The following is a 19,790-nucleotide window of genomic DNA, read 5'->3' as shown; positions in this document are numbered from 1 at the left end:
ATCTTGTTACTCTTTCTTGATTTGCTCCTCTCTGGACATAGCATCCCTCTTAGACCTGTTGCTTTGTTAAACTCTGCCAGTTTTACCACAGTCTTCTTTGATCTAAACTGAAGGTAACTCAGCTGTTATGTTGTCCCTCTGTGTATCCATTCTACACTAAGCTATTTCTCCAAAAAGTAGATGAGATAGACACACAATTAAATAGGAGGAGGAAAGCAGATGGGATTGCATTTCAGAAAACATATAGTGATTTCTCCCTGTGTGAGCACTGAGTGACCCACATTGATTCCCTTTATGTTTAAATTCTGTATATTCCTCAGTTCCCTTATTATTCAGTTATACATCTTGTCCAATTTCTATCTTGTGAGAAAGCTTTATTGCATTGTTTAAACCTAGCCCTGCATGATTGGGCGGTTGGGCCACCTCTATCTGCAGCTTAGAGATCTTTACCTAAGGACCTAAGTTATGCTGAACAGAAATCTGGTCAAATCCAAAAATTGATGCAATTTATATGCCAGTGGTTTGTAAAATCTGATACTGTGGCAAATACAGAGCAATTCCAAGGATTTAGTTGTAAGTGTCCTTGGTCAAATTGCTCCTGCACTGTATCTTATAAGGCCTGGATTTTTTCATTGGTGAAGGGCCACTGGTGTACCAGTTTTCCATTGACTAAGAACAGGTGAGAATGCTGGCAGGGCTTTTTCTTTTTACTACAAAAGAGTAAAAACTCCTGTTTTATCTTCAAATTTCCATCTCAAAGTGACCAGTGACTGGAATATTAGCTACATATTCCCCGGTTTCCCAAATCAGTGTATGGATAGACATTATTTTGTAAGCACTCTGGGGGGGGGGGTGTGTGTGTGTGTGTGAAATGGTCAAGTCTACTGTGTGTGGAGGCAAGGAATCTATAGGCTGGACAGGGACAGGTTTCAACTCTCCGGGGATATCTCAGTAGTCCCAGTGGCATACAGTTCTATTCTCCCTAATTGCAATCTCCTTCCCCTACCAGCTTTCTTAAACACTCTCTGGGTGTAATAGCAGTTGCCATCATGCCTCAAGTGTTTTTTGCCTGGGGCCCTGGATCCAAAGCCCCGCCTCTTGTAATGAGGACATAAGGGGTGGGCAAAATTGCTTCCTGGGTGGTGCTGATGGTGTCATTGCCCTTCCTACTCCTCCTCCTGCTCCCCCCATGAAGATTGAATTGAGGGAAGAGGGTCAGGAGATGGGGAATACTCTAAGGGTGCATGCTCAGGTATAGGTAAGAATTGAAAATGAACTTTGAAGGTGAAAAGCAAGCTCATCAGCAAGGTACTTAAGGTATTTAACTCTCTTCTTGCCCAGTTGGCCATGCCCTGCAAATCTTCTAGAGCAGTAACAAGCAAAATAAATCAGTAAAATACCAAAAAAGACTTCCTTAGCTCTGGCCCAGGTGCTGTACCCTCCACAGCTACAGGTATCAACTCTATGCTTGTTTTTCTTCTCCTGCTTCCTGGTTTGACCACCCAAGTTAAAATCATTCCTTGTTTTAAAACTTTTAAAATCAATTTTACTCCATTCTATTCAGTTAGTTGTTTTCCCTCTAACTTCCACATCTCTGGTTCCAAACTTTCTTTCTCACAAAGCATCTTGCTTCTCTGTTAACCTAACTAAACATGTTTCATACTTCCCTCAGGAGGGAGGCTCTTTTCTTAGTATTTGCCTCATTTCAGTTGAGAAATAAAATGACAAGATTAGCCCTTACCAATTCTTCCCACTTGCCTATTTTTATACTTATCCTTTTCTAGGTCACAGGGACTTCTTCACTGAACTCCACCAATCACATCAGTTGAGCTGATGTATATAGGACCTCGCCTAAAGCCCCACATTGGGCACCAAATATTGCATCCTGCTTTCTAGAGCCCCCAAGTTGGAGTGATTGAAACATACCATCTTAGTGGAGAAGTGGTGAGGCGAGACTTCCAAGGATGGTAGAAATATGGAATCCGTTTATTCCCAGTGTTTTCTCCTTTTTATACCCTCATACCCTTATGTAACCAAAACATCACTGGGCATGCACTAGGTATATACTGCGCACATGGGACCACATAAACAACTTGCTATTGTATGTAGATTGCCACCTAGTATCACTCTTCTTCAATCACAACACAGGTTGTCACTGTCCCTTGACTTCTCAGAAAGGCCAAGAGCCCTCAGGGGAGATGGGGAGCTGAACCAGACAGTTCCCTCTGGACTGAAGGGTCTTATACCTCACCCAGAGTTCCTTCACTGTCTATAGCCCTCTACACTCAGTCATCTCATCTTTTACCCACCTAGTAGAAAACCTCATGTTTTTAATATTAATATAATTTCAGTGATCCTTTTTTTTTGGTAGAGGGAATGACCAGGCAATATCCTGAAGCCAGGTGTAAAATTTTTTATATAAAGTGCAAAAGCATTTGTCCACTCATGGAAATTTTGTTCTGGCTTTAGCAATGGCCTACTTAACAAGATGTGAAATTCCCTTGATAAGGTTAACTTTGATAAAACATGAATTATACTTCTGAGTATCACTGAATTGATCTTGAAGATGAAATTCAGGGATGTTTATTATCCAAATGTCACTTCCTGCTAATGAAGTTAGCATATAAGCTATATCTCAGCCTTGGTCTTTAAAAAAAGGTAACCAAAGAATTTAGATAAAGGAGAGGTCCGAGAGAGAAAGACAACACAGAGAGGGATTCCTGGCTTCCTTTTTCTTCTCCTCCCACTTAACTTAATTTCCTGTCTCTGGAATTCTGGAACAAATATTCATTTTATCTAGACTAAAAGAGGCCATCAATCCTCCTCACACTTCAGCATTCCTCCACTTTCCACTGGAATTCAGATTCTCTAACCAAACAAAAACCAAAGTCAGGACCAGAGAACAGAGGCACAATGTGGAGAAGTAAATTGAGGCCTTATATTTCACTTATAATGCAAATTGGGGTTATGAAGCTCTATGGAAAAGAAACTAATTTTTAGAATATATTACAATTTTATTAACTTACAAATCAGCCTTAAAAACGAAATCAAATAATGAAACATACATAGATTTTTAAAACACAAAATAACTGTAATAATATTAATATTTTGGGTAGTCTTGTTTTACATACAAAGTTGCTCAAAATATGGTGTCTTTGGCACTGCTACTCATAATTATTTTTCAACTACTTTTCTTTTATTATGAATCTGTTCCTCCCACAGTACTTTCTCTCACTCACATGAGCAAATTTTAAAAAGAACAATTATTTTTTAAAAGCTCTCAATACATACATCCAGCAAAATATATTTCAACACCAATAATGTCAGGAATTCTATATCTTTGTGCACTTTGAGTTCATCATCTCTCTGTCAGGAAGGTGAATGACACATTCAACTTTTATTCTTCTGGGATTCATGGTTTTTCGTTGCATCTATCAGAATTCTAAAGTCTTTCAAAATTGTTTTTCTCTATAATCTTATCTTTGTATAGATTGTTCTTCTTATACTCATTTCTCTCATTTCATGGAAAATTCCCACTTTCCTCTGAAAGTGTCCATGTCTTCTTTTCATTATTTCTTATAATATTCCATTTATATACTCCAATTTGTTTAGTCATCCTTCAATAAGAGGAAATCTTCTAATTTTTCTAACTTTTGACTCTCACAAAGAGAGCTATCTAAATATTTTTATACATATAGGTCCTTTTCATACTTCTTTGAGCTCTTGGATATATAGTCCTTGTAATAGCCTCGCTGGGTCAAAAGATATGTATGCCTCATGTCATTCACCTATTTTTTAAATTTCTGTACAGTATTTTGTAGATGGATTTATATAGTTCATTGGTGAATCTTGGTAGATGTATTATAATTATTTTGAGTGGAATTTCTATTTCTTGCTCTTCTTATAAGGTTTGCTGGCAAATTCAGAGATACTGTGGGTCACTTCCAGATGAACATAATAAAGTGAATATTGCAATAGAGGGAGTCACACAAATTAACTATGTCTCTATATGAATGCTAATAGTTTATGTGGATTTATTTTATGTGTTACAACTTTGTAGTTATTAATTATTTCAATTAATTTTTAATTGACCTTCTAAGGTTACGTTAATTCTTTTGTCTCAAGATTTGCCTATACCAAAGTTATCCCAGGAAGATGAGATTTTATCTATTTATAAATGAATGTCTGCCAGATAGCTTTTATTGTCAGACAGCCTTTCCCTTAGTTCCTAGGGCTTTTATAGCAGATAGTGGTCAAAAGAGAGTAGTAATCCAGCACCTGGCTACTTGGACGTGCTTACCATTTGAGTGCCAGACCTACCATATAAAATTCCTAGAATAGTAATAGGGTCAGAAAGTGGTTTCTGTGGCTTCATTAGTACTGAGATAAGGCTCAGAGTTTGGTGTTTTGGTTCCATAATTATTATTTTTTAAAAGTATAATCTAGATTTGTAAACCAAAATTATAAAAATATAATCTCTTTGTAGTGGAAAAGGGCCAATATACAAAGAAATGAGATAAGAATGAGATAAAACTAGAGGTAGACATAAAAATGACATGAGGAATTCAAGAAGCATGGATAGACTTATAAGAACTGATGCAGAATGAAGCAAACCAGAAAAAAAAAATCATACACACTGACTATAACTATGTAAACAAAAAATTCAAACTGAATATTATGTAATTACCATAATCAAATTTGTGCTAAGAGAAGAATAAAGAAAAATGTGTCTCCTTCACCACTTTGCAAATATGGGCGACTACAGGTAGCTAGTTGGTGCTGTATTTAGGGCACTGGGTCTAGAGTCAGGAAGACCTGAGTTCAAATCTAGTCTCAGACGCATATGAGCTGTGTGACCCTGGGTAAATCACTTAACCCCTATTAGCCTCAGTTCCTCATGCATAAAATGGAGACACACTGGAGAAGGAAATAGCAATCTACTCCACTGTCTTTGCTATGAAGACCCAATGGACAAAGTCCATGAAGTAATATAGATTCAGACATTATTGAACAGCAACAATATGGGAATGGAAAACCACATTTACTTGTCAAAGATGGCTGAGGTTTTGGCTTTTTTTTTTTCTGATCCTTTTTTCATATTTTATTTGTTATTAGGGATAGCTCACTGGATAGAGGAGAGGAGAAGGAATATATTCAGAAATGATGTCAAAACAAAAGATATAGATAAAAGTTAGAAAAAATAAAATGGATTGAGAAAAAAAGAAGAGTGCAGGAAGAAATATACTAAAGGGAATATTTCAAGATTTGTATATGAGAAAGAAGCAAAAATCAGGGACTTGAAATAAGTGTGGTATTCTGGAAAGTGTGCTGAACTTGGAGCTAGAAAAAATTAAAATCCTGGCTTTGACAATGACAGACTGCAGAATCTTGGCAAGTCTTGGAATATCCCTGAGGCTCAGTTTCCCCATCTGTAAAATGTAGATAATACATCAGTACATGTTAGTTATTGTTATGAAAATATTTTATAAGTCTTAAAGTGCCATGTAAATATGGACTTTTACTAAAGGGCAGAGTAAACTGAGGTATAAATTTTTATTGATCACTTAAGCAATGTAAAATATAGGAACCAAATCCATGTTAGGGAATATCATTCTTGCAGCTGTCCAGTTTGATTCTATCTGACTTTCTCAGGATAATGGTATTAAAGTTAATGCTTTCCCAAGAAAGAAGTCCAAAAAGCTGGCTATTCCAGAGCTGCATTACCTGATTAGCTAAGAAAATTTTAAAATGGATTTTCATGTACATTTAGGCTTTCCAAATGCAGAAAGGTCTGTTCAGAGGGAGATTGTATTATACAAAAGGGAATGATGCCAAAATGAAATCTAAAAATCTTTCAGAGAAAAATAGGTGCAAATAGCAGTGTCCAGTCCTTGGCAATCCTCCCTCGCTATTTGTTCAAGCCATCTGGACACAAAATGACATCTCTAGGTAGCATCCATAACCAAAAGAGGTCACAATGAATAAGAGGTAGGGACCTTTATAGAGTTCAGATTTCTAGGTTCCAAAGGACATGAATGCTAGTCTTGTCCATTTCATCAATTAGGAACATGATGTAATTTTCCCTAATGTATGAGAATCTGCTATCTGTGCAAAGAATTTGGGAGCAAGTCTGCTCTTCCATCCTCAGCCATGTACTGGGTTACTTTGATTTGTCTAATGTCTGTTCTGAGGGAACCAGGAAGCAAGAGTCAGGCTGTCTGGCAAATGGAGCACTTATAAACAGAAAACTATTTGTAAATTTACTACTGAGCCTAAAGAATCCCATATCACAGCAGCATTTATTTAGCATATTCTTAGACTTGGGCTTCAATTTCCTCATTTGTAAAATGAGGGGATGAGATTAGATAATCGCTAAAGGACTTTCCAGTTTTTAAAGTAGGAAGGAAATACGTTATTTATTCAGTACCCACTACTGTCAGGTACTGTGTTAAGTGATTTATAAATATCATCTTATTTAATCCCCACAACAACCTTGTGAGGTAGGTGCCATTAATATCCCCATTTTACAAATGAGGAAACCAAGGCAGACAGAAGGTAAGTGACTTGTCCAGTATCATACAGCTATATATAGCTGAAGCTGGATTTGCCTCCAGACTGTCCTAGTCATTTGATTCTTTGAATATTCATGTAATCTTCTAAGTCTGAAGGTCTTGGGAGGTCATATAATTAATCATTTTGCTTTTAAGTTGGCGCATACCAGAGTAGCCCCAGATAGATGAGATCTCATCTGTCTTTATTCTATAGACTTGTATTTTGCAAATCTAAATGATGTCATCAGCACAGTCTAAAAGCAGTCTAGCTTCCATTTGACAAGCTAGTGAGTAATTAAATGAGCCACATAATTTTCAGCCTAAGCAATTTTTAAAAATGAAATTAATTTCCTTCTGTATTATAATTATTTTAGCCTTCACCAAGCAGGCTTTTAGGGTGCTCCATTTACTTCTCCTTCCATCCTGTTCCTGCCACCTGTTTCTTTTTGCTTACTTCTGCATTAGCTTGTAAATATTGTGTGGGGAATGCTCCGGGAAGATGCATGAATGGCTATTCAAGATACATTTGTAATTGTGTATATGCATGAAATCATCCTGAAATTGCATTGGTAGAGGACAGTACAAGAATGAACTTTGAATAACGCGAAGAACTTGCAAAAGTGACAAAAAAATTAGCTGTTTATGAAACTTTAATTGGCACAATTATCTTTCTGCAATTACATGGTCTTCAATTTTCATACTCATTTGACAGTTCTGGCAGTTCTTTCTGAACAAAGAATAATTTGTTCTTTCATATCAGGCTCTCTAAGGACCTATGAACAAACATGATACCCTCACCTTAGAAATGGTGAAACACATTCATCACAGAAAGGTTTAGTGACTCATTGAGGGTCACATAACAATTAGAGAAAGTATGAAGTGTGATTATGACTCATGTGATTGATTGTTTTACAAACATTACTAAAGCTCAAAACCATAACCAGTTATTTTTGTGCCTGGGACAAGAGGCATAAAGCATATCCTTCACTGATTGAGGTGGAGAGCAACAGACACAGACTCTAAATTATCAGCAACTTTTAGGCTGGGGAGAATAATCTGCTGAGGGATTATAAATGCTCTTAGTTTTATTTAAAATTTAGTACTCTGAAGCAAAACCCCAGTCACTCTATCCTATTATTGGATATACCAAAGTTTATATAGCCAGACAAATCTAAGCTATGGTGTAAGAAAGGCAGAGATAGAAATTTCCTTTAACCCTTTTCAGGGCATTAAATAAAAATCTTTTAAGATAGATTTGTTTTATGATTTTTAGGTTTTTCCCCTCCACTTAATAGTATTTTATTTTTTTCTAATTACATATAAAGATAGTTTTCAACATTCACTTTTATAGAATCTTCTTTCAATTTTTTTCTCCTTTTCATCCATTACCAAGAAGACAAGCAATCTGATATAGGTTATAAATATACAGTCACATTAAACACATTTCCATATTAGTCATATTGTGAAAGAAGAATCAGAACAAAAGGAAAAAAACATGAGAAAGAAAAAAAAAAAACAAAAAATAGAAATAGTATGCTACAATCTTCATTCAGACTCCATAGTTCTTTTTTCTGGATGTGGATAGCATTTTCCATCAACATTTTGGAAACAATTTTTGATTTTAAAAAGAGGTATGAAGGTAAAATAATAATGGTAGTCAATAAAGGAGAGTATCATCTCCTTTGATACTGACAACAATTCTGTGAGATATGTGCCATGGATATTCCATTAGAAATTGAGTAAACTGAAGGCTTAATCATGACCATATATCTCGTGTGGGTCAGATATGGAATTTGAACCCAGGAAGTTTTTCCTGACTGCAAAACTTTCTCTTTCCAATTATATCATGCTAATGTTTCTTAAAAAAAAAAAAAAACAAACCCAAACAATTATAAATTGGGCAAACATCTGTGAACATTCCCATATATGAAGAAAAACAGAAAAAGACAGTTGTATATGAAACTGGAAATCTTTGCTACATACTTGGGTTTTTTTTTTTTTTTTTTAAAGAATATACCACATTTAACATAATAGTGTCAATATTGTGGTGTGTGTGTGTGTGTGAAGACCTTGTATTTTTAAATCAGCAGGAGTCCGGAGTTCAGGTTAGGGGAAAATCATCAGTCTTTATTCTCAGTGAAGAAGGATCGGAGGAGGAAGAGAATCGGCAATAGCAATGTGTGAAGCTGAGTCAAGAAGCTAGCTAGACCCGCAGCCACACGACCATCAGCTAGGAGAATGGAACCCAGGCCCAATCTCTCCCAGATTCTCTTCCTGTTCCTCTCTCTGCCTCCACCCACCAAAATCGTCATTCCCTGTACAACACATCAGGACTTGCACAGAGAGTGGGCAGGGACCATTCTTTATCCAATCATGTATAGAGTATAGTCCAATTACTATTTAGCCTCATGTACTTGGGACCTCAGTGCATCAACTCAAACCTCAGCCCATTACATGTGTGTGTGTGTGTGTGTGTGTGTGTGTGTGTGTGTGAGAGAGAGAGATATCTGAATTTCTTTTCTACTCCCTTCCATGTGTTTTTTTTCTTTCTTATTTTTTGTATTACTGTCACTACCTACCTGTTAATTGCCTCGTTGACGTACTTGCTCTCTCCTCACATAAATTTTCTTTTATTTAAAAAAATCCATTTACTTTAAGCAAAACAGATACGCACATTAGTAGTATTAAAACATGTCTGATTCTGTACCTATATGGTATGTCTCCTCTCTGCTGGGAGGTCATAAACTCATAATGGGAAGAGTGTTTTATGATCAATCTCCTGGAACGGTGGCTGGTCATTGCATTAATTAGAGTTTTTCTTTATAGTATTATGGCCCCTGTATAAATTATTCTGGCTCCACTCACTTCATTCTGTTCCTATGAATCCTCTCAGATTTCTCTGAATCCCCATCCCTTTCATTATTTCATAATGCTAGGATTCTAGCAGCAGTCAGAGTTGTGGAAATCCCCTTTTGATCGGAGGCACAGATCCTTCATGAAAGAATTCATGAACCCGAAATATTAAGTGGCAAAAAATGGAAGTTTATTCTTGAATGAGAAATCAGCTTTGCTAAGGACTGACTTCCTCAGTGGCAAAGTCCTATTAGGAAAATGGAGGCTAGCACTGAGAAGAGAATGCTTTCTCAGCAAGCAGGGTCCTGGTAGCTATACCAAAGAGCATGCTATTTTTGACCTTCTGCAAAGAAATGAGTAAACAGAAACCTATTATATGAGCAGATCTTAGCAGGGGGCTGGGGCTGTTTGAGCTGATCAGACTAGGATCTCCTAAATGAAATTGCTTTGAAGACTTTTTCAGGCTGAATTTGAATGGGCTATCAATGGGGGTGATTTGCCTTAGAAATGGCCCAGCCTGAGAACATAATTTTACAGATTAAAGGTAACATAGTCTCACATCCCATCACTAAGATTCAATAATATTATATCACAATATGGTCAGCTATTCTCTTTCTTTGCTAAAACAATAAGCACTGTTAATTTTTTTTGTAATATATGAAATCCTTAATATCTCTGCTCTCTTTGGAGTATATCCATGGTAGTGATATCACTGAGTCAAAGGGAATATAAAATTAGTAACTTTTGGGATACAGTTTAAAATTGCTTTCTAGAATGCTAGGATCTATTCACACTTCTACCAAGAGTATATTAATGTGCCTGTCAATTCACTACCCCTCCATCAGTTGTAATTCTAAATTTTTGTTAGCTTTGCCAACCTGATGGGTATGAAGTGGACCCTCAGAATAAAATTTCTTAATAAATTTAATCATTTGATCAATTCTGATGGACATGGCCCTCTTCAACAATAAGATGAAACAAATCAGCTCCAATAGAACAGTAATGAATTAAACCAGCTACACCCAGAGAAAGAACTCGGGGGAATGAGTGTGAACCACTACATAGAATTCCCAATCCCTCTATTTTTGTCCGCCTGCATTTTTTATTTCCTTCATAGGTTCACTGTATACTATTTCAAAGTCTGATTCTTTGGAAGGAAGGAAGGAAAGAAAGAAGGGAGGAGGGAAGGAGGGAGGGAGGAAGGAAGAGAGGGAAAAAGAGAAGGAAGGAAGGAAGAGGGAATAAGAGAAGGAAGGAAGGAAGGAAAGAAGGAAAGAAAGAGAAGGAGGAAGGAAGGAAGGAAGGAAGGAGAGAGAGGAAGGGAAGAAGGAGAGGAAGGGAGGATAAATTAATGGATAGGTGGATGGATGGATAGATGTGAATCTGGTCATTGTTTTGGTCCCTATTGACTAAGATTGTAAATAGCAGTCATTTCTGCTTTGGCCAATAACCTGAGGGTCTTTCCCTCCCAGATTTATGTATTTATTTAGATTGTTTTTTTGGTTTTTTTGGGTTTTTTTGACTATGTGAAAGAGGAGATTCTTTGCCTTAATTGCTATCTAGCTTAAATCATTGAATGGGTGTGGGAAAAGGTCAAGGTCTTAGACAACATCCAGGGCCATTTCTACCTCCTGATCTATTTCTGGCTATTGGATCTAGATGGCTATGGTGGGGAAAGTGAGGCAGGTGACCTTGCACAGCCCTCCCTCTTTTAATCCAATTCACTTGCAAATCATAGCATCACCTCCCTGATGTCATGGTCCTCTTCAAGAATGAAAGACAAACAACAATAACAGCAATGGATACAGCACTAGGTTTAGAATCAGAAAACATGTCCATAAGTTCAAATCTGGCCTCAGGCACCATCTGGGTGATTCTGGGCAAGTCACTTAACCCTGTTTGCCTCAGTTCCTTATTTGTAAAATGAGCTGGAGAGGGGAAACCATTCTGGTATCTTTGCCAAAAAACAAACAAACAAAAAACAAATGTGGTCGTAAAGAGTCTATGCTCCCTGCATTATAAGCTTTATAATAATTTTCTTTCATGCTTCTCCCTTCATAGTGGGTTTTTTTTATATCTTTTGCATTTTTACCTCTTTTGTCTTTTATTAACAGTCACTTCTGTTTATTTGAACTGATAAGCAGGTTTGATCATGAAATCAACATTAAGCGAAATCATTTCACCTAAGAAAAGCATGAATGTGTAAAGATTGCTCCCTTTGTACCTTCTCATTATTAGCAAGAGTTTGATGTCTACATTTTTAAAAGATTTTTGCAGAGCAGTTATTGTATTGTCATTCCTACTTGGCTTTTCCTGTGTGAACCCATCACTCGGTTGTATTGTTTTCTTACCATCCCCAGGAAGGGCTGTGAAGCCCTGCAATGCAGTCAAGCTGCTCTAATATCCAGCTGGGTTTGATAACCCAGTGGTGGGGGGAGCAGGAGCTGGGATGACTCACCTGCTGAGCAGGAATCTCAGTCTATGTCTCAGCATCATAGTGAAAGTAACCTCATAGAGCACCTAGGCCAACCTCCCTCATTTTATAGATGAGGAAACTCAGGATCATTGAAGTCCTTGACTTGCTCAAGAACATACAGGTAACAAGTAATGTTAGGCTGTATTCGAATTTATTCCTTGTCTATGTTCTCCTGTAGACTGCAACATTTTTGTATCCCCATTGAATAGAGGCAACTAAGTGGTACAGTAGATAGAAGATCTGGGGTCAGGAAGCTCATCTTCATAAGTTCAAATGTAACTTCAGGAGCTGTGTAATCCTGGGCAAGTCACTTAACCTAGTTGTTTGTAAAATGACCCGAAGAAGAAAATGGCAAACTAATATCATTGTTAAGAAAACTCTAAATGGGGACATAATGAGTCAGACACAGATGAAAACAACTAAAAAACAACAATAATAATATCCCCCATTGGATAAATATGTTAATTCATTTAGTGCTCAGCACATTGACTGGCATTTAGCATAAATTCTTACTGAGTAATGGATTCACCATTACTTCACCAAGGATCTACCCATTGTTCCTGAAATAGGGATTTTTTTTTTTCACATTTCATGAATAACAGTGCAGTCCCAGGATATTCTGTTTGTTATTCCTTTAAATTCCTACATATCCAACCCACTATTTTGTCTTTGGTGATGTAACTTAAACTTAAAATATAAAAATGCTATTAATATTGTTCCTTCTACTTTTTTTAAAAAGCAACTACTCATAAGGTAATAAAAATGAAACTAGATTTTTAAAAATAATAAAACTATCATCTATTATAAATTGAAAGAAACTATAATAAACAAATTTTATGAGTAATAAATAATTAAATAGACTGAGACATAAAAATAAATATTTTATATTGCTATATTTGCAAGTAATTTTTTTGCTAAAGATATAATTTCATATTCAATATTTTAAAAGGAAAGGACAGTAGCAGCATGTTTTACCACAGAACCCTTATTCACATCATGTGGAACTCCAGAAATTCAAGAAATAGAGATTGGAGAAGATTAATGAATAGAACCTTGGCATGTAGCACCAAACTCTAATTTTACAAATGAGTATACTAAAAAGCCTGGCTTCTATTTTACTGAAAAAGTTGAGTCCATACGGTATGAGCTCTCTCATCTATACTTTTCTTCACTTTAACACATTCAGTTTCAAATGAAGACATATGCACTTGTTCTCCAAAGCCAACCCCTCCAATATGCTCTTTTCTCTATCCCTTCCCTATTTCTTGATAGCCTTCATTCCCATATTTATTTCCTTTCTCTCTAGACTTTCCCATCTCTTCTTAATTTGCCTTCTTCTGCCTTCATTCATTCATTCTTTTAACAAATATTTATTATTAGTCAGTGAATAAGTATTTATTAAATATTGTGCCAGACAGGACAGCTAGGGGATACAGTGGATAGAGCACTGAACCTGCAGTCAGGTCAACATTCATCCTCCTGCATTCAAATCCATCTTCAGACACTTACTAGCTCTCTAACCCTGGGGAATCAGTTTCTTAATAGGCAAAATGAGCTGAAAAAGGTAATGACAAATCACTCTAGAATCTTATGCAAGAAAACTCCAAGTGGGGTTCTAAGTACTAGGGTTATAGAAAATATGTGAATGGAGAACAGAGAATGTAGACTAGAGAAGTTATGAAAGTAGAAAGTAGATTGAATCCATAGGGTAATTGGTTTTATGGCATTTGGGATTAAACCAAAGTGGTTGAGTGATTGAGAGGATGGTGTGGCCCTTGATCATAACAGGGAACTTCAAATCATTCCTCTACTCATGAACCTACTTTCAACTCTGGCTACCTTTTGTTTATAGAATTAAGCCTTAAACTCTTTTGTGTAACTTTCAAAACCCTTTATACTCTTGCCTCAAATTTACTTAAGCAAATTTTTTTCCCATCATAGCCAACATGAATTCTATATTTCCCTACGTTGGTCTCCTTGCTATACCACATTGTCTCCACCCACATATCATGCTTGCCTCCATCTCTTTATCTTTAATTATATCATTTCTACTATCTGTAGTTCTTGCCATCTTTCCTATCTGTTCATTTTTCAAAGCACAACTCACTTTCATAAATACTTCTTTGATGATTCTAGCCCCTATTCATCTCTTCCTTCACTGAATTCTTTTTTCAGTTAATGTCTGTAAAATCCAGTTAGACCTTCTTACATACAGTACTAGTCTCTAATTGTCTCACACCTCAAAATTTAGTACTTGATTCTATCAGCATATAATGCTAATATAAATAGTCCTGTCTTCTTTCCTCATTGTTTCTTGGATCTTATCTCTCTAATTCCCTTGTTAGATAGTTTGTAAGCTATTTGAGAGTTGAAAATGTTTCCCAAGTGTGATGCTGATGCCTAGTACAGTTCTGGGTACAGAGATAGTTATCAAAAACTATTTGATTGACTTATCAAAGGGAAGGCTGGATCTCTTGGCTCTGTCTTTTCCTGGCTTCTGGGTTTGGGAAACATCATTGTACACACAATGATTCTTATGTAACTTCTGGATCACACATATGGGGAATAATGCTTATCATTAATAATGCTTTAGCAGAATGGGTTTTTTCCTAAGAGATAGGGGAAAGACTGTTGAGACCACAGAAAAATAGTCAAATGCATTTGAATGATAATAATAATAGTTAATATTTTTAATTTTTTTACAATATGTCCCACAATGTGCTAAGTACTTTATAATTGTTGCCTCACTTGATCCTGACAATAATCCTGGGAGGATAGTGCTACGATTATCTTCATTTTACAAGTGACAAAAGGGTTAAGTGACTTGCTCAGGGTCACACAACTAGTATCTGAGACTGTATTTAAACTCAGATCTTCCTAACTGCAAGCTTGGCTCTCTGTCTGGTATGATATTTAGAAGTGACAAGAAGAAGGAAAAAAAATCATTTCCATGTGAAGCAACTGAAGGTTCTCATTGGCCAGTGTAGACAAACTTTACTGAAGCTTCTAAGAAGAGAATATGTTCCCTCTATCCATTATACCAGCTAGCTGCTGCTCCTGTAGAGGTCTAGATTTGGGGTACCTAAATGAGATTAGGGTTTAGTTGAGGTCTAGTGGCAGGTTTGGGGTACAGGAAGTCAAGCAGAGATCCCCCGCAACCCCCTTGGATTCGGTGCAAGGATACAGCAGTAAATGAGGTCTAGCGGCACAAGTCCCCAATAAAAGCATTTATTGGCCCAAGAGCTAGACTGATAAAAGAGGTTTATTATTGGGTTTGGAAGTAAGGAGATAGATGAAGGTAGAGATAAGGAGGGCACTGGACAGAGGGTCTAGTGGACAGAGGGTCCTCACATGGCTAGCATGTTTGGAATCTCTGCAAAGAGGGGGTCCCAGGGTTTCCCTTTTATAATGGGAGATTTAGCTCGAGGGGCTCGAGTTGGCTCAGATCCCAATGGGCTGGGACAGGTCCAGATCTTCTATTGGAATTCAAAGAGACCAGGATTTGTGAGTGAAAGGGTAATTACATTCACTAGAAGGGTTTGGGAATCAAAGATAGGAATCTTTCCCACATCACTCTTATATGTTCATCCTCCACAAAGATTTTCTATAACTTCCCCAGGCATCCTAGGAAGTCCACCAAGCTGACTGAACTTTGTCTCCTGTTCTCTGCCCCCCAACCTTGTATTTTACCAGGGATGCATTTTTTACACCCTGGAAATCAACAAACTACAAATCAGGGCTTGATTTATTGTCAACTTAAGGAAATGATGTAGAAAATGATAATATAGCAGATTAAACTTAAATCTAGAGAACTGGTTATTAAAACATTTACCAATACAACATGAACTCTACCCAGAGGATATCCTGGTCTCTGACTGGTGAGGTTTCATCATACTTTGCCTACAATCAGGCCTTCATAGGAATTTCCCAGCCATCTCCACAATATGCTGGTAAAGATTCATGTCTCATCTCTTTCCAGACCCCTTCCCCTTTTAATTGTCTTCCCTTATTAGAAACATTCTTCACTTCAGCACATTCAGTTTCAGATGAAGAAATCTGCACCAGTTCTCCAAAGCCCTCCAATATGCTTTTTCCTCCCTCCCTTCCCTGTTTTTATTAGCCTTCGAGTTGCTGTTATTTGCATTTGTATACTTTGTATTAGTGCATCTATTAGTGCAAGAGAATAGAGATACTGATTGTACCTGGGAATCCATTGGTAAATGTTTTAATAACCAGTTCTCTAGATTTCAGTTTAATCTGCTATATTATCAATGTCCAGATGAGGAAACTCCCTCTACCACCATAGGTGATCACGTTCTATGCAATTTAGTGTCAGAGAGTAGCCTAGGGCACTGAGAGTTGGGTTAAGTGAGTTGCCCAATGTCCCATAACCACTGTGTTAGAATCAGCGCTGGAGCCCAGATGTGTCTGCCACCACGGCCAGCTCCAACTTTGCCTAGTTCTCTCTCCTTTTTATGTTCTGGAACTCTAGACTATCACACCTTTTATCTAAAGGAGAGAAGTACCCATCCTCTGGAGGGCTCATCAAGGTCAGCCCAATCCTCATCTTCAAATCCCAGCCAAATGTCCAATTCAATAACTGAAGTCACCTTCCCCAAGGGTTGAGGTCAAGTGCCAATCCATGAAGCATGGTAGATTCTCATTATTCCACACCCCACTTATGGAATATGATGCCATTTAAAGTATTGAAATAAGATGAAGAAAAAAGGGAAAGATTGTGTTAGTGCACTGCTAGCTCTAAGTATTGGCTGGTGTCTTAAGGGACTGATCATTTGGGCAAGGTTTGAGGCTGTGGACAAAAAGAATGAGAAAAAAGTGTTTGCCATCCAAACTGTGATGGGAAACCAAGTGCCATGAGACTTTCTGCATTGAATTAAAGATAATCCCACTAAAGAATGAATGCTTGAAGAATGAAATCATAATTTCAATGGCGGGGGTAGGGGGGTCATCAGGACAAAATACCTTTGATCAATGATGTGAAGAGGCAATTCCTAACTTTAGTCTATAATTTTCTCTCTTTGTTTTGGCCTTTCCTGATTTAGGTATCAGCCCCATATCTGTGTCATAAAAGGATTTTTGTAGGACTCCTTCTTTTCCTATTTTTAAAACAGTTTACATAGTATTGGAATTAATTGTTCTTTAAATGTTTGATAGAATTCACTTGTGAATCCATCTGGCCCTGGAAGTTTTTAAGTCTCTAATCTTATTTATACACACACACACACACACACACACATATATTTTTCTTTATTTATTTTAAGTCCCTAACTTTAAAAGTCAGTGTTTAGCATTGTAGGCATTTAATAAATGTTTATTGATCAACTAAAAAGACCTCAATTATAAATAAGTCACTCATACAAAGGGCTACTGATGCCTCTGTGTCCTCCCAAACTTTCCCAAATCCCATTCCTTTTCCCATACATTCTCTTTACTTCCCATCAGAGTTCTTTCTGCCAATGCCTTGGAAATTGTAGTGGAAAAAACCCCAGGGATTTTTGGAGAACATGGAAAATGGAGGAAGGAAAGAGCCTGCTAAAAGCAAACTGACTTTGGGGAGCTGACTCAAGTTTCTAAGACTGAACTGACTGGACTGTCCAAGAATATCTTCATCACTCCTGTTTGAAAATTTTTTCTTCACTTTTGCTTACCACTTCTCCATCTAAAGATTCTTCTGGGTCCATGAGCATGTCTTTTTAAAAACTGGAATATCTTTGAGAGAGTTAAAAGGTTATAAAGCATTCACTTCTTAGTTTGAATTAGTTCTGGGAGATTGCTTTGTTCCAACGACTAGCTAAGATTTAATGTATTGAGTAGAAAAGGGAGTTTTAATAGGAAAGCCCGAAAAGTAGGTTAGGTCATTTGGGATGAAGTTCATGGAGCACTTTGAGGGAAGGGGAAGGTACAGCTGGAAGAATGTGCTGCCGTGGGGGCTTGTGGCAAAAGGCATAAAATCCCTGAGAGAAAGGGTACCACAAGTGATAGGATCTGAAATGAAGTTTAACTAACTTTGGATTTAAGTAAATACATCTTTGTTTTTAAGAAATTACAGAGCTTCTGTAGATTACTAAGAAAGCAAAATGTATAATATCTGTGAAAAACTCCCTACTCTATATCCTATTTGAACAGATGTTTGTTAATTGTAGTTAATTACTTGTACTGTATGTACTGTGTCACCAAATACTACTTTAATTGTCTGTACTATATATCACATATCTTTTTAAAGCAGATGTTTCTTTTTTTTATTATAGCTCTTTATTTACAAAACATATGCATGGGTAATTTTTCATCATTGACCCTTGCGAAACCTTCTGTTCCAACTTTTCCCCTTATTCCCCTAAAGTATATGTTAAATGCAATATATACATATTTATACAGTTATCTTGCTGCACAAGAAAAATTGGATTTAGAAAGAATGTAAAAATAACTTGATAAGAAAAATAAAAATGCAAGCAAACAATAACATATAGAGTGGAAATGCTATGTTGTGGTCCACACTCATTTCCCATAGCTCTTTCTCTAGGTGTAGCTGGTTCTCTTCATTACTTAACAATTGGAACTGATTTGGATAATCTCATTATTGAAGAGAGCCACTTCTGTCAGATTTGATCGTCATATAGTATTGTTGTTGAAGTGTATAATGATCTCCTAATTTTGTTTATTTCACTTAGCATCAGTTCATGGAAGTCTCTCCAGGCCTCTCTAAAATTATCCAAGCAGATGTTTCTTAATTGAATTTTTCTGTACTCCTATATATTCTTGTACCCCCATGTAGTTTTTATTGGTATAGTTAAACAGAAAAATGAAATCGTTTCTTTTAATTTTGTTGCTTTTCTGCATAAAAAAATCCCCATAGTAAAATCTAATCGAGTTTGTATTCTAATAGATCTCTTTCTGTGCATATCCCTTGCAATGTAAATAAAAGACAAAAAAAAAAAAATCTGTTAACCACTGAATATCTCTTTCTTTCCCATTCTTTTCTGCCGCACTCCTATAAAAACTGGCTTTCTTTTTCTGGTATCCTGAGCTCCAGCTCCAGCTACTGCTATATAGTCTAGTTTCATTCTGGGTTAAATAGACTCGTGTGGCCTCGCTTAGGAACCTATTAGTCGCAATGTTTTTGTTTTTTTTTTTAATAAAAAATGCTTTAAAATTTTTATAGCATTTTATTTTTCAAAATATGTGCAAAGATAGTTTTCAACATTCACTTCTGCAAAACCTAAAGTTCCAAATTTCTCTCCCTTTCTCCTTCCCTCCCTCCCATTATAGGTTAAACATGTGCAGTTCTTCTAAACATATTTCCATATTCCTCATGCTGTACAAGAAAAATCATATAAAAAGGGGAAAAACATGAAAAATAATCAAACAACAACACCTACAACAAAAAGGTGCAGATACTAAGTTTTGACCTACATTCAGTTTTCATAGATCTCTTTCTAGATGTGTAGAAGGCACTTTCTATTCCAAGTCTATTGGAATTGTCTAGGATTACTTCATTATCTAAGAGTCAAGGAAATGTTTTCAAGAGTTTCAAACAACATATTTCCAACCTTACCTTCAAGATATGGCTCCCACCCATCTACTTCTTGAGTAATATACCTGGTACTCTGATTTAAGCCTTTATCACCTCTTGCCTGGATTATTACAATAGCCTTCTAACTAGTCTCCCTGTCTCAAATCAATCTTTCTCTTTCTCCCTCCCTCCTTGTCTCTCTCTTTTTTCTTCTCTCATTTTCTCATTTCTTTCTTTCTTTCTCTCTTTCCTCTCTGTTTCTCTCTTTGTTCTCTTTTTCTTCTCTGTCTCCTTTCTCCCTTCTCTTTCTTCTTTCTCTCTCTTTTTCTCTTTCTCCTTTCATTTTCTCTTCTATCTTTCTATGTCTCTGTCTTTCTGT

The 19,790-nt window shown here is 36.6% G+C and overlaps 1 protein-coding gene across 1 annotated transcript in view; it reads left to right on the top strand.

Moving 5' to 3' along the window:
- BMERB1 (bMERB domain containing 1) overlaps nt 1–19,790 on the top strand; it is a 130,471-nt gene that overhangs the window by 61,641 nt on the left and 49,040 nt on the right. The gene's annotated exons all lie outside the window — the stretch shown is intronic.

Source organism: Sarcophilus harrisii, chromosome 1 (genome assembly GCF_902635505.1).
Source record: "Sarcophilus harrisii chromosome 1, mSarHar1.11, whole genome shotgun sequence".
In the NCBI taxonomy this organism is placed as follows: domain Eukaryota; kingdom Metazoa; phylum Chordata; class Mammalia; order Dasyuromorphia; family Dasyuridae; genus Sarcophilus; species Sarcophilus harrisii.
The sequence above is the reverse complement of the archived record's forward strand: the minus strand, read 5'-3'. Positions and strand labels throughout refer to the sequence as shown.